Source organism: Trachurus japonicus, chromosome 24, assembly GCF_045865225.1.
Source record: "Trachurus japonicus isolate A0001 chromosome 24, Traja_1.0".
NCBI lineage: Eukaryota > Metazoa > Chordata > Actinopteri > Carangiformes > Carangidae > Trachurus > Trachurus japonicus.
In genome coordinates this window covers 26,097,704-26,112,994 of record NC_140930.1, presented here as the reverse complement: position 1 = coordinate 26,112,994, position 15,291 = coordinate 26,097,704, and the positions used below count along the sequence as shown (strand labels likewise).

Genomic DNA, 15,291 nt, shown 5'->3' with positions numbered 1-15,291 from the left:
GAGACCATTCACGCGCAGGCACGTTCAGTGGTGGCGGCGGAGAGGGGAGGGGCGCGCGCGCTGCCGCCGAGTTAATGAGGGGTTCCTAATCAAAGCGCATCAGGGCCGTTCAGTCTCCACTGGAGGGCGAGTGGTACAAGAGCAGCGGGACAGAGACACAGAGCCGACCGGCGGAGGGACACGGGATAGAGCCGCAGCAGCAGCAGCAGCAGCAGCAGCAGCAGCAGCTGGAGGACTCGGACTCGGACTCGGACAGCCAGCCAGCCGCACACTGAGAAAAACCCCGAGCCGGACTCTGCACAGCATCATTTCTCACCGCCGCCGGATTAAAACCCCGTCCCCCCTTCTCCAGCACCGAAATCACGTAAGAAACAAACACGCAGCTATTTTTGTTTTAAAGCGTCTGACTGTGTGAGTGGAACATAGAGAGTTTCTATCGTGGAGCCGCTCCGGTCCACGCACACTGTGTGACACACGGATGCTGCTGCTGCTGCTGTGGGAGCAGGACCTTTCATTTCCACTCCATCACGCTAGCTTCCACAGGCTCACGCCAAATCCTGCTCGGCATCATTCACATTCAGATATCACACACACTCATCCTCCCCCTGTCACACACACACAGCTGGAGATTGTAGCTTTTGCTAGCTAGCTAGCCAGACGCATTGTAATGGAGCTTTAACAATTTGACAGCGGTTCTTTGCTGTCGCTTCGCCCGGTGCTGTGACTCCCCTTCCAGGTAAATACGATACACGAGAGAGAGGGAGGGGGGCAGAGGGAGGGGGGGAGCCAGAGCCGCCTGAAAACTTGATGAAATGCGGTCTTATTGATGTTTCCGACGGCTGGGAGGTTAGCCAGCGGAGCTAGCTGCAGCGGGACAGAGCAGCAGCCAGCCCGATGACAGCCACACTGCACGGTGGCAGTGACGGTAAAAGTCAACGGGGGCTGATGAGCGGCGCAGACCGGGCTGTGTGTGGTTTTTATTTTTAATTTCTGCTCCTACATTAGCACAGGTGTGCTTACTTCACGGTTCACCGCGCTGTGATATTTTCAGTTTATTGACCCGCCAGATAATTTGAGTTAATTTATGATGTTGCATCCACAGCCTGCTGCTGCTGCTGCTGCTGCTGCTGCTGGGCGGCAGGCTGAGGCTCAGTCAATCAGCTGCAGCTGCTGTGCATACATCCATCCCACAGAGCAAGGTGTCACTGAGCCACACTGCTAGTTTTACTGCAGGAACTGTTCTGTGTCTGGCAGAATAAGCCCAAGTCATCTCTGGTGTTATAATTGTCAAAATGATGTTTGCAATTCACTCAACCTGCATCAAAAGCTGAATATTAGATCATCTCAGTGTTGATTCCAGGTTAAATCGATGTCAGTTTGCTGTCTGGAACATCTCATTTTTATTATTAGACATGCACACATATTTATCTGCAAAAAGTCTATTTGATTCTAGAGCAAATGACAGCATTGCTTAGTTTGACATGTAGTCAGACAGCGGGTTTCTATTTTCATCACCTGTTTTTTCACATACACCCAGGAGGCAGAGTGTTATTTGTTCAGGAATAACCCTCAGGCGCTGTTCAAATAGCCAGTAATGTGTTGTTTTGTTCAAGGTTTTTTTTTTTTTTTTTTTTTTACTTGGGCGGTCAGCCCCTCCAAAAATTAATTGATGAATGGGTTTAGATTATGGCTTCACTAACTTGTTGCAGCGCTCTCCTCCACCTGCTCACACAGCGACATGCTCCATCCACCTTGTGTGTTTGCAGAGGAGCCTTTTGTTCCTGTAACATGCATCACAGGTGTGTTATATAGTCTTTTGTTAATGTGACTGTATCTTATCTCAACTGGCTTTTTGGACATGGACCCACAGAGGTGTGTCAGCGTCTATTATTGTAAAATTACACAAGGTTGTCTCCCACCCACCCACCCACCCCGCCTTTCAGAGTTTGTCCTCTGTTGACCATGAAAGATCGCCTCCATTATGTAAAGAAAAACAAATTCTGCTTTTGGCTTATTGACATTGCTGCGTAAACGTTTCGCCGCTGATTACAGAGGCAAACATTACCCTCCCTCACACAATAACAATCCCGTACCTGTGGCTTAAACCCAGGCTGCGAAGCATTTTGATGAATAGAGGTGTACTAAGAAGCTTAAAGGCTAACTGAGGGTGTGCAGGTGGGCTCTTCTTTATTAATTTCTTTTTTGGACTAGATGACATTGTAAAGTGTTACGTCTTCGGTGCATCCGGTGGTCAGTCATTTGGATGGAAATTTCAGGTTATTTTTTAAGGGAAGCACAGTGCTGTTCTTCTGGATGGGATGGCAGCACAACCAGGGCTTTAATAATGATAATCCCTATCTATTTTCTTTCTGAACACTGCGCTGTGATCATGATTATTACTGCTCATATTACTTTCAGTGTTTTGTGGACCAAAATTGACTCTGATGCGCTTACACCATCATGCTGGAAAATTATTAGATTTGATGTCCTTTTTGGTATCACTGATATTCATTTAGTGTCCTTTGGTGAATCTGTATAGCAGAGTTTTGTCTCGCTTTAAGAAATTAAATCCTTGCCTCAAACTCGCCACAGTCTCCATTACGCAGCTGTAACCACACGCACAGTGAGCCCGTGGTTTCTTTTTATTCCGAGCTGAGTGAAATCACCCCAGTGAGTCCTGCTTGAGATGAATAACATGTATTTTACTGTGTGCAACGCAGGTGGTGGGGCTTGTGATTTAATTTACTGCTCAGAATTGAATGGCTTTAAGGCACGGTGAATATCTTCTGTGTGCATTTAGTCAGACAGAATAAAAATCTTCGCTTTGAGTTACAAAGACAGGCTAACTACAAAACTAGATTTTGACTTGGATGGAAAAAAAAGAATGTATAATAGAGGAGGAGGAGCTAGGACGCCCTGGCGCACGCAGCCAGTTGCTTTTCAGGGTTCACAAATGTTGCAGCCACAGATCTCAGGGTGATTAGTCTATGAAATGTGTCTGAGGCGCACATTTCCCCGTGTTGTCTTTTGGGATTCCTTCAGCTCTGTGGTGAGGCTGAATGTAGCTGTAGGGCTCGCTCCAAACAGCAATGAAGTGAGAAAATCTCCTTTTCTCTGTTTGCATGTTTTCACAGTAGCGCACTTGCCAGCAGCATATTGAATTCCTTGAAGGTTGGTGGAGGTTTATTCCTGCGGGACTTTGTTCGGAATCCATCCCTCTGCCTTCCACTTCACTGTGCATCTCCGTGCCTTGATTGCTTGTGCTCATTTGCTCATTTCCTCTCTTTATTTATTCTTGTTCAGCTTTTTTTCTTCTCTCTCTCTCTCTATTAGACGTGCCTGGTCTTGATTAGCTCGGCTGTCTTCCTCTTCTATCGGTTTGTTTTGATGTTTTTATTGCAGCTCAGTTCCTTCTCTCGGCAGCCATGATAAAGCTGTCAGTCATCCTCGCAGAGAGATCTACAGTCTGAACGTGGCAGCGCAGACAGACTCCAGCTGACAGGCCCCGTGTCGTGGTAGTATGTTCAAAACATGTTGACTCACAACAACCCTCCACGCGTCAGTCTGCTCCTATTGTGGAAACGCGACTGCTTCCGAGCTCTTTTGTCGATATTGTGATTTACTTCATGTTTTCCTTGGCAGTGCAGCGGCACAGGGATGTGGTATGCACTCATCTCTGTGTGTGGTTCCGTCTGGGCTCCTGTTCTTCCTACTGTACTGCCGGGTTTTAGATATCAGCCAAATAAGTCCATATTCAGGTCTCTGTGATTTATGAAATTCTCTCTCCTTCTTACCGTATGTCCTTTTTTGTCTCTGCAGGCCAAGACATGAGCTTCTCCCACTGAACCTCATTGATGCTGAACTGGTGAGTTTTGGTTTTCCATCTCTTTCCTGTGTTATTTTTATCCAGGCCCTGGTAGGTTCTGTCCAGCAGAACGTGTGGTTAGTAACATCTGGTAGCGTTGGTGAAAAGGCTTTCTCTCTTCCTAGAATTGAGTAGAATTTAACACAGGCGACCTCTTCAATATTAGTTTCCTTCTTTCCAGAGCACCCAGTTCGCCATTGCATATTCATCACCTCATCTGCATTAAGTTAATTGATTAAAGTGTATGCATAATGTGTGGGAAACATATGGCCTCATCCTGCCTGTAGGCCTACCTAGCAACTTATGTAATGAGAATGTCTCAGCGTGTAATCTAACATGTAAAAAAAACCCAACAACAAACCAAGCAAAGGAGGAGGATTTTCCATCAGAGATGAAGAACAGATATCCACTTCTTTAGCCTCGTTGTTATTCAGTCTTTTAGGCCTGGTTCGACTACAAATGCATTTTTCTACCAAAGAGTTCAACACCACAAACGGTTAGCATCGAGAGCTGCCAACAACAAGTCATTTTATTGGATCAGTGCTGAATGATGAGAGCAATGGGCCTCGTTTTTCACTGTATGGTTCATATAAAAACTGATGTGCAGCATTCGTTCATCCATGGCCAGACATCACTCACTGATAAGCAGGCTGCATGGCTGCTGCTGCTGCTGCTGCTGCTGCTGCTGCCTCCTGCCAAGCCAGCACCTGTAATGTGGCCGAGAGGTGATTGCTCTCTATAATATGCTCTGTATTAATGATGTAATCTGTATTAATGATGTAATGTGTAGCGTGTGGGCTGTTTGTCGGCTGGGCCTGATTCATTTTCATATCCTTCAATCTATATTTTTTTGTGGAGGTGAGAGGTACACATTTTCATTACCCCTAAATTACATTTGATCTATTGTACAGCAGGCGAGCGTGTGATGGATGAGGACGGACAGCAGAACACTTCTGTAACACTGTTAGACTGGAGCTGCTGTTTCCACAAACAGATGATAACTGCATTTGTTTGGTTGAAACATGTCATGTTAAATAGCTACAAGTGACCAACTTGTAAGTTTTGAAGAAAAATATTAACATGCAGTTATTATGATATTATGCAAGGATAATGGTAAAAACAAAAAGAGAGAGAAAACACTGTAGCTGCTCCCAATGAAAATATACTTTATTCTATCATAACTTTAAAGGATGTTTCGAGCCTGCCACTCGTAGGTAAAAACAAGGCACAGAGAATCATACACATACAGGACCACATTTTACTTTTCACTTCAAGTGTCAAGTGAAGTCGAGTCGTTTGTAAAAACCAAATCGAGGCGTGTTTGAAACAGAGCAGCTCTGGACCAAAGTCTTTATACTGTAACATTGATCAGAGACCCAACCGTTCCCACCATGAGCAAGCAAAATGTCATTGGTCCTGGCAAAGCTTTGATCAGGGACTCTCCTCTTGTTGGACTTTTCTTTAATATGATATTTCTTGTCTCAGAATTCTCTAGTGCATCCTCAGTCTAAAAGGCCCATTCTGCATGAGAGGAAGCATGCACTCTAACACTTCAAGATTCTTCCATTTCATCCTAATGTGTATTAGCATAAATATAAGAGCAGGGAACACAGATTCCCTCTTTGTAGTCAATGGGGGATAAAGTGGTCCAACGCAACAGGCCTGGTTCATGTCTCTCAGTTTTGTGATCATGTCTCACTTTATTTCAATATGTATTCAGTCCAGCAAGGAAAGTACATTCTGGTCCTGTTATGGTTTAAGTAAATACAGTACAGATGCAAAGCCAGAACTACCACATTAGTTTGCATTGTGTTTTTAGAACTTCCTCTGAGCAGTTTTGTGTAGTGTTTTTATGCAACAGAGCATTTCATTGGACTAAATGATTTGTATGTATGTAATGAAAAAACAAGTGGTGAAAGAATTGGACATCAAAAGTAATTGTAAAAAAAAAAAAAGCCAGCAGGCTCATATATTGTTTGGGTTATTGCCGGCTGTGATGAAGCGTCTCCATCTAACTCCTCTAAACGCTGCAAACTCTAATAGTGTTGCCAGCAGCAGCAGTCGTACATCAGCGCTGCCTATACCGGCAGCAACATGTTAAATCAATTCCTACTGCAAATGTTTGCCTGGATGCAGCAGCCTGAAACACTGGCCAACCCTGAGCTGCACTGTCAGACCTTGACATTCATTGAAAACACAGGAGGTGTCGCTTTCAAAGTAACAACATCTTTAAACCTAATCCCATTGTTGGAATTAAATGGCTGCTCTAAAATGTGCTGAAGCAGCTTGTTTTGAAGTGTTAGAGTCATTGTGGCTTTGACTCAAGTTGTTGTTTTGATGACTTGTGACTTTGACTTGACAGAATATGAAAGACTTGGGACTTGACTTGAGTGTTTTTTATTTCATGTTTATAAAACATAAGATGAATATCTAATATTACTCAGTATAAGCTCAGGCTGAGAACGGCGTTGTCATGATTGGATCACTCCCCTGTCAATCAGTGATTCCATGTATTTTATTGAATATCAGTTATTACTATGAAATCCAATTCAGTGCCATACTTTTTAAACATGTTGGATAAACTGGCCAATGATGTTAACTGACAGTTACAAATATCTTGTCTTTTCACTTTATTAAAGCCCCAGTATGTAACTTATTTGGCTTTTTATTAGCAAAAATCAAATATTGCTTTCATAAATACGTATTTCACTGAAGTCGAATCATACAAATGAAAGCTTTTCTCGTACCTTAGAATGAGTTGTTACAAGTCGTTAAAATATACAAGGGGTGGCGCACCGAACCGAGGCGGCCATGTTGCATCGCCATTTTTTTTATGTTCAGTGGCAGCGTGACCGTAGGTAACCATGGAAACTCAGCGGAGCTGTCGGCTCGGGGAGAAAGTTTTCCAGGTAGCGCCTGTTAAAACTGTCACCACTGTGTAGTGTGAGGAAGAGGAGGCACATGTTGCATTCAGGTGCATTGGATGCAACCGGATGTCATTTTACTCCACCAGAGAAAGACGGTAAAACGTGGGTCAGGTAAACAATACGACATCACCATGACAACATATTGTTACGCCTGTATTGTTTTGCCTCGTGCTGGCGGACCACTTGTTTACATAGACGCTTGTTTATCCTTTTACATGCAGCATCTGTTGTCTGTCTGACGTCTGCCCAATTTCACGTGAACGCAACATCAAGAATACGTTAGATATGCAACCGCACCGCTAGATGAGGGGAATTCCTACATACTGGGGCTTTAAGATCATATTCTGCAGGTAAAATTGCAATAATTGGACTTGACTTGACCTATTACATACTGTAGGGCTGCAACTGATTATTTTCATTATCGATTAATCTGTTAATTGATTAGTTGTTTGGTCAATAAAATGTTAAAAAATGATGAAAAATGTCAATCAGTGTTTCCCAAACCACAAGACGACGTCCTCAAATGTCTTGTTTTGTCCACAAACCAAAGAGATATTAATTTATTGTCCTAAAGGAACAAAGAAACAGAAATATTCACATTTAAGAAGCTAAAATCAGAGAATTTTTCCTTTTTTTCTTAAATAACTGATTACTCGATTATCAAAAAAGTCGACGATTCATTTAATAATCGATTATTGTTCAATTAATCGATTAATTGTTACAGCTCTGCCATTACAGGACTTGACTTGACTCGATCTAGAAAAAATGACAATGGTTGGTTGGTTAGTCAGTAATTAGGAAAACCCCGTACAGATGTGTGAAACACCTGATTATTAAACACGCAGCTCTGCCGGCCTGTGACACAGCTAAGTGTCTCAGTCTAATGTAAACCCCAGTACGGCCCTGAGCTCAGTGTCACTGATGAACCACTCCGCCTCCTCTCCGTCAGTCTCAACTTCCAACACAACAGAGACGATCAAAACCCGGCCGCAGCCCTCACTGGTCCAGATGTTATAGATTAATATGCGAGCACGCTGTGAAGAAAGTGAGAGATCAGTGACGAGGGAGCGTGTCTTCACTACAAGGGTAAGTGTGGCTGCAGGGTGAATACAATGACAGGGTATTCTCTGCAGACGCTCAGACAGCATCACACAGAGAGAGAGAGAGAGAGAGAGAGAGGAGTGAAAGCCAAGCGGGCAGTAAGAGAGGGAGCCGCTCACTCACTCACACCAACAGATGGGAGCTGCAGCCATCAAGTCAATATTTACTCTTTTTAAAAAAAATTGGCAACACTTACTTCTCCATACTTCGCCATCAGTGGGAGCTTCCTGGTTTGTGTGAAAGAGGCTTGGAGGAGTAAAAACAACACTTCACTGATGATAACTGTAGCTCGACTAAACACGTGCACTCTTCCCTCCTTCCACTCCCCACTCCTTCTTTTTAAATGCACACACACACACACACACACTTGCGGCGTGCACACTCACTTTACTCGTGGCTCAATCCACTATGGGGATACATGTGAACGCAATTTGCACTTCCAATTAAACTGTCGACCTTCGCTCCAGAATGCAAAACTTGATTTTGTACCATCCTCTCCTGGATAGCTATTATTACCCAGCCCAATAATAGACAGAATAAGGCTTTTACAACACACTGATGAAGATCATTCAACTCAGCAAAATAACTGCTTCATTTATTACACTGTCAGTGTTTGAGGGGGGAGATTAAGAAACCTTTAGAGACTCTTAACTATGCGTTTCTTTACATTGTGGCTTTATTTACTGATTTAGGTTTTCTTGTGCACCAAGTAAAATTAAACCTTTGAACACTATAAACGTGAAGCAGGCTGCGGTTTGGGGTTTCCCAGAACAAAGGCTTCAATAAGTAGAGGGGAAAAAAATAGAATATCAGTGATGAGAACATGAGATTTCAGTTCCATATATAAGCATTTCATCAGCAATATAAAACCAGGGAGCTTCAAATGTAGAGAGGTCTTGAAGTCCTCCTCGGTCGTGATCCTCTTTTCAAACATGAACCCCGGCATTGGTGTGATTCAGAAGGGAACAGGCCTGTTCACACTGCGACGGAGAGCAGTGTGAGGGAATGAAAACAGCAGAATACATAAAGCTAGTGTTAGCCTAAAGCATGCCGCCGAGCCTCTGACACAGCTCCAACACATGACTCTCTGGCCAGATCAGATGACTAGATAAACAGCAGGAATGTTGCTTCTTCCTCTTTCTACAGCTCCGCTCTTGTCTGGCTGGGAAAGGAGGGAGATGTGTGTGTGTGTGTGTGTGTGTGTGTGTGTGTGCGTGCGCGCATGTGTGTTTATATACAGTGTGTACCAGAAGAGCATCTTTAATCAGCCCGCTACTGTACGAGATAACAACTTAAAGCAATTATGTAACATTTAGCAGCTGAGCTGATCACTTATCCTGCTCAGCTAAGTCGAAGTGCAGAAGACAAAACACAACACAATTGTCTCTATTTTATTATTGACTTACATAATCTAATGGCTGCGAGCGGATGCCTGGTTTACACAGATATCCCCGAGTGGAACAGCATGAAGAATTTAATGCGGGGCTAATTTATGTCTATATTTGTTTTTACGTATCGAGAGACAAAGTGGATTTAAATGGCATTTTTGTCAACCGTCGTCAACTCATAAACTGCTAAATGCTCCCTGAACTCCAGGATAGAGAGAAACAAATTTGAAGATGAGCATTAACATGGAGTATAATGGGCAAACAGTTCCCTCACATGGATTTCCGACCACTGCCAGAAATTTGTCAAAGCCACTTCTCGCATGTCATTTAAACAAACCTCTAGGCTCAGCATATAAATCCATTAGATGGCTATCATAACAAACTGTGGAAGTAATGTAAAGTTTATAAAAGTGTCACAATCAAAGCACATCATGAGAGCAGTGTTATAAATCTTACTTTAGCTAATGCTGGGAGACATTGTCTCCCCAATGACACTATTATACCACATGCGGAAGAATAGGAAATTGCACACACTGTATAGCTTATATTATATATACAGTTTTTCCAAGCTGTGCTTACTTAATCCTGAAGACAGTTACTCTGGGAAAAGCAGCTTTCAACTTCCTTTCTCTCTACGCCTCATTAGTATCTTTACTTTCCAGTGAACTCGTCTGCTAAATGGACTGTACTGAGAACGTGTGACTTGAGAAACGCCATCAGGCCTGTTAAGAATGGAAAATAATGGCTGAAATACACAGGAACGAGACGTCCAAGGTGGCCACTCATACATAACAGCTGTTGTGTACTTTGCCAAAGAGGTGGTTGATCGTTTCACAACAAAACTTTCCTCGGCTCGGTTAAATTTGACTCAATCAATCTGTGTACACAATCCCCACTTATGCCAGAGTTCCAATCAATAATGAGAAGGGAAATTAAATGACTGGTTTTATTGTCATGCAGCACACTGACAACAACTGTTGCTGTTATTTTAACCTGAGGGCTGGAATTAAAAGCTGCTTTCAGATTTCAGGTTTGAATCGGCCCCACAAGTCCATTTTCTGCAGAAATCAGGCCAGAAATCTTACTAGGTCAAACCTCAGATCAGATCTGATCTCTGAAAATGTGTTTTTTCAGAAAATTTCCATCCCTCAAGGTCGAAGTGTCCTCCCTACCTAATGTTATGGGTGTGAACACTTAGCACAACACTTCAACTCAAAGTAACTTTAAAAAAAAATGTTGTGTGACTGGCGACACACGGTTATCATGGTCACAGCATCTGTGGTTAAATGCAACAGCAAACACTACTCGAAGAACTACTTTGTCAGATAAATATCAGAAAATCAACTCATGTAGCTGTTTACAGTGCAGCCAAACAAACATGTTTTAATAAAGCAGTCAGTCAAAAGTAGACGCTGAGCTGCTCCTTATATGACCTAAGGACTGCAGTCAGAACACATTGACAAATATACTTCCTTCATAATGATTTCTTTCCCCCTAGAATAAAAGCCACTCGGCTTAAATAACTTTAATGTACATTAGCAGCAATGGGAAATGTTTGGTTTCCATTAGCAGTAACTTAATCCAGCTGGGATCCGGCTGTGGGAGCGTTAACAGTAAACAGAATAGTGGTTATCAATGAGGTAGAATTAAAACACCATAACCCTTAATTACATGCGTCCCTCGTTTCCTGTGAAGCTCTCATGTATAGGTCGGCAGTACGAACCCAGCCTCTGCAATTAACCATCAGCATTAATTCACTGTTTACAGTGGTAATTACAAATGTAAATACACTGAGTGACTATTACAAAACACCCTGACCATATATGGCATCAAAAACTGGGTTGGACTTAAATTTGTTTTTATAGTATTAAGGATGAGAACAGTACAACATGCGAGGGATAGTTTCTCTCCAGCTGTGCCACACTCCCGGTCACATACCAGATGCCAAACATCATGTGTACATCTGCAGTGATGATGTTATGTTTGAGCCGACTCACCATGGAATATTTATTGACTTTAACAGCCAAAGTGAGATTAAACATGTAGATGAATTCAGTGTTACAGATTTCATCTGTGAGGAGCGGCTGTGCTCTCTGCAGAGCCTTCATTCACAGTACTCCATGTCACGCTCGCACAAATGATGTTGTGTAACAGCTATCCCTATCGCTTATCAGTATCACTATCAGCTGAGGTTGAATGGTTTCCTATCATTGGTGGTAAAGACCGTATCCCTGTGATAGTCGCCGTGGATCCTGTGCTCCATCACCGCTAATGTAATCCACTAATTAGCCAGCACAATGGTGGAAGGGGAGAAGTGTTCAGTTTGTGTGTGTGTGTATGTTATTTAAGACAGTTGTCCATCATTCTCCAAGGCAAAAGGAATGATGTTCTCTCTCTCCTTTCACCTTTTTCTCTACCTGGATTTTACTCTCTCAGGCTCCCTCTCTCTCTGTCTCTCTGTCTTTCTGTTTTTTGTGTCCCTCAGGGAGCTGCTTCCTGACAGCATCATACAGAAAAGGGAAAATTGAGAAGTCAAAGTGTATGTGAAATGTTTCCTCCTCTTGCTTCTCTCAGGACGTCTCTCCTTTTGTCTTTAACTCCCATTTCAATTCCGCCCACATTTGACTTAGAAGACAGATAGACAGAGTTTCGTGTCGGTGCTGGTCCTTTGGTTGGTTTGTAGTGTTAGCATATCTTTGAGGTAAAACAAGTCTATGTATTCCACTTTTTGGAACATATTTATGGGCAACATTTAAAATCTTTTAGGTATTAAATGGCTCTTCTTCTAGGCATTATTTGCTTTGTAAAAACACCTAGTCTGATTAATGTTTGGTGAATTTAGGGCAAAACTGAATCCGGAGATGCTCCACATCTAATAGAACACGTTCATGGTCTTGGTCATGGTCTGCTACATTTCATAATATCAGAAAAAAACAAAAATCTTCGCACATCTATTTCTTAGGCAGGTGCGTCGGAGGGTGACAATTAAGTCCAAATTAGAAAAAGAAGAGTTCCCGCACACATGGCCAACTTGCAGAATTTATTATGCAACGTTTCGGTACTAGACCTTTTTCAAGCAAAAAATCTTTTGAAAAAATTTTTTGCTTGAAAAAGGTCTAGTACCGAAACGTTGCATAATAAATTCTGCAAGTTGGCCATGTGTGCGGGAACTCACATTTCATAATATAAAAAAAAGATGATAGGACCTAATTTGTCCTAATGTAGCTGATGCAGGAACTGCACATTCAAAAGAATCTAACAGTAACAGTTCAAGTGACAGTTGTAGTTTCAGCAGCTGCAGATTATTTAAAAGCTGCCAAAAAGAAAAAACAGTACACCTATTAATGTTTTTTACTTGCCAAGAGTTAGATGAGAAGACTGATTTCTCTCTGATGTCTATGCGCAGAATACGACAGACTGCGCTAAGTTATGCTGTCCTGCTGCGTGTTAGCTTTCTTTGTACTGTGATATTGTAACAATGATACCGACAGCATCATGAAACATCAATTTTCGCTCTGGCAGTTCCATCCTTTCTTCGTGTTCCTGATAGATACAGCATCAGATGAAACCTCCCTTGGTTTAAAGGCTCACAGTTTGAGGTCAATGTCCACGGAATCTCTTTCCAAGCTGGTGACCCTCCCTCAACCCTCTCAGGAGTCCCACCGCCCGATGGGACACAGCTGCGTGAAAAACAGGAGGCGAGGTTTTCTCAGAGCGCTGCACCAATCAGAGGGTTGGTGTTGTTTGATCTCGCCTTGGTACTGATGCTCAGAATAGAATTATAGAAGAGGAAGTCATCTGACGTCAGGGACAAAATGAGAGCGATCCTCTCAGTACCCTGACAGGTGCTGTTCATGGCAGCGGAGCAGCCAACACAGTCCCACAGAGAGCTGGGTGTCAGGCTGCAGGACGGCTCCATTTCCTGAGGCCAGGAGGCGGTCAGCTCTCCATCCACCGCCTCATTCTCTTCACATCTAAACCAGCTCATAAGCAGTGATGGGAATAACGGCGTTATGAAATAAAAACGTTACTAACGGCGCTACTTTTTCAGTAACAAAAAAGTAACTTTTTCCCCTGTTTTAACACCTTTACCGTTACTGACAATAAAATGTACCGTTACTTGACTCAAGAAGCCCCGTCACAAAATAATACACTCATTAAATGGGACATATAAAGGAAATATCACTTTTTGAAAGCTCTTTAACTTAGGTGTTTGTCTTGCCTTCCGGCCTCCAAAATGTGAGAATTGACAAAAAAAAAATGTAATGTTCAGGCTCCCTAGGTTGAAATCCATGTGGTTTTACGAGCTGTTCCCTCAGTTGTCTTCCAGTGATGTACTGTTATTGAATTTGCATAATCCCACCCCTACCTGGTACCGGTAGAAGGGGCGGGGCAAGTAGTGGTTCATTTGCATTTAAAGGGACAGGCACTGAAACCAGCCATTCTGAACAGGGCCACACCTGGTAACTATTTTACTATGTGGAAAGGGGGCATAATACTGTATGTCTCCTTTAAGGTGTATGTTAGCCTAAGCCTACACATTTTTTCAGTTCATTCACTAGTTTGAAAAAAGCAGTTCATCTGGAACGAACCAACTCACTCAGTATTCCTCCACAAAATTAAAAAAAAAAAAAAAAGGAACGCAATAGTTATTTTTCCTGGTAATTAGTTATATAATGTAGTAATAATGTTTTTGGGAAAGTAACGAGTAACTATAACTAATTACTTTTTAAAAGTAACATGCAGTGTTTCCCCACGTTCATTCAATCATGGCGGCCTGCCACAAATAAATTATGTCCGCCACAAATATTTTTCTGCTTTTGGTTCGACCAACGCAATATCGTTCCGTTCATTCATCTCCGCATAGCGCTCTTTCTCCGTTATTGTCGTTCACACACACACACACACAGACAGGCGTGCATGCATGACAGTGGTGCACGGTAAAAGCGAAACCCGTACAGTCCGACCCCCGCCACAGTCTCTTTGCAAACCTGTGGGAAACACTGAACATGCCCAACACTAGAGACGTTTCTTTTCCAGTCATTGTGCTTACTGACTTTAAAACGGCACCTGAAGACATGTTTATATTTTCAGAAGGAACTCCTCAGCTCTGAATTATGTCACACTTATTTAAAAACCACATTTCTCCTGTATGTTAAAGTTTCTGCGCGCATGTGTGTTATTTTTAGATGGGACTATTCCAGGTAGCGTGGATAATGTCACTTCCCCTGCTACATCCTGTCCTGTGATACCTGTGGGAGTGTGTGTGGCTGGCTGTGTTAACAGCGCTGTCCTTTTAATCAGCACCCCTGTGTGTTTCCCCTGTAGAGCTGTCGTTGGTTGAGTGATGGTGGTGGAGCTGCCACTTTTACACCTTTTAAATCCTCTAGCAGGCGGGGGCGAGATTACCAGCCTCTTACCTGTTGCCCTAATCAAAGGAATTATTATCGCTCAGCTGGATGTTACTGAATAGCTCCTGCTAAAAATATACATGTACTCTAAACACACAGGCAGAAAGGGCAGAGGCAGAGCGATCAGGTAGCAAAGTACATCCAGCCTTTGTTTGATATTTTGTGTCCATCACTGGACTGTACAGCAGCGGTTGCTGGGCGTTTCCATGGCAGCACTCTTGGGCCCTGGTTTTGTGAATTGAAAGTGAATGAGATTTATTTTTAACAATTGACAAATATGGCGATGATTAATGTGTTTCTTTTGCTTTTACTCCTTCTTCCTTTCCTTCTACTGTTTCTTCTTCTTCCTCCTCTCCTACTGTTGCTGATTCTTCTGCATCTTCTTCCTCTGCTGCTGCTGCTTCGTCTTACCAGACATCACTCTTGTTCTGATGGATGAAGAAGGATAACTTGTGAAATAACAGGATGAACTCATTCTGCTGTACCTCAACAGAACAACGGTCACTCAGTTATGTTCAGCACGTTGTGTCGAAAATGATGCCACATACAAATCAGAGCCCGTTCGTCGTAGATTTCATATTCGTACCATTTCCTTTAAA

General features: G+C 42.8%; 1 protein-coding gene across 1 annotated transcript in view; it reads left to right on the top strand.

The window, feature by feature from the left end:
- Window positions 1-130: 130 nt before the first annotated feature.
- plcb4b (phospholipase C, beta 4b) overlaps window positions 131-15,291 on the top strand; it is a 68,364-nt gene continuing 53,203 nt past the window's right edge. The window contains exons 1-2 of the mRNA XM_085770235.1: window positions 131-364; window positions 3,820-3,865. The gene's annotated coding sequence lies outside the window, so the exon portion shown is untranslated. The remainder of the gene's footprint in view (window positions 365-3,819; window positions 3,866-15,291) is intronic.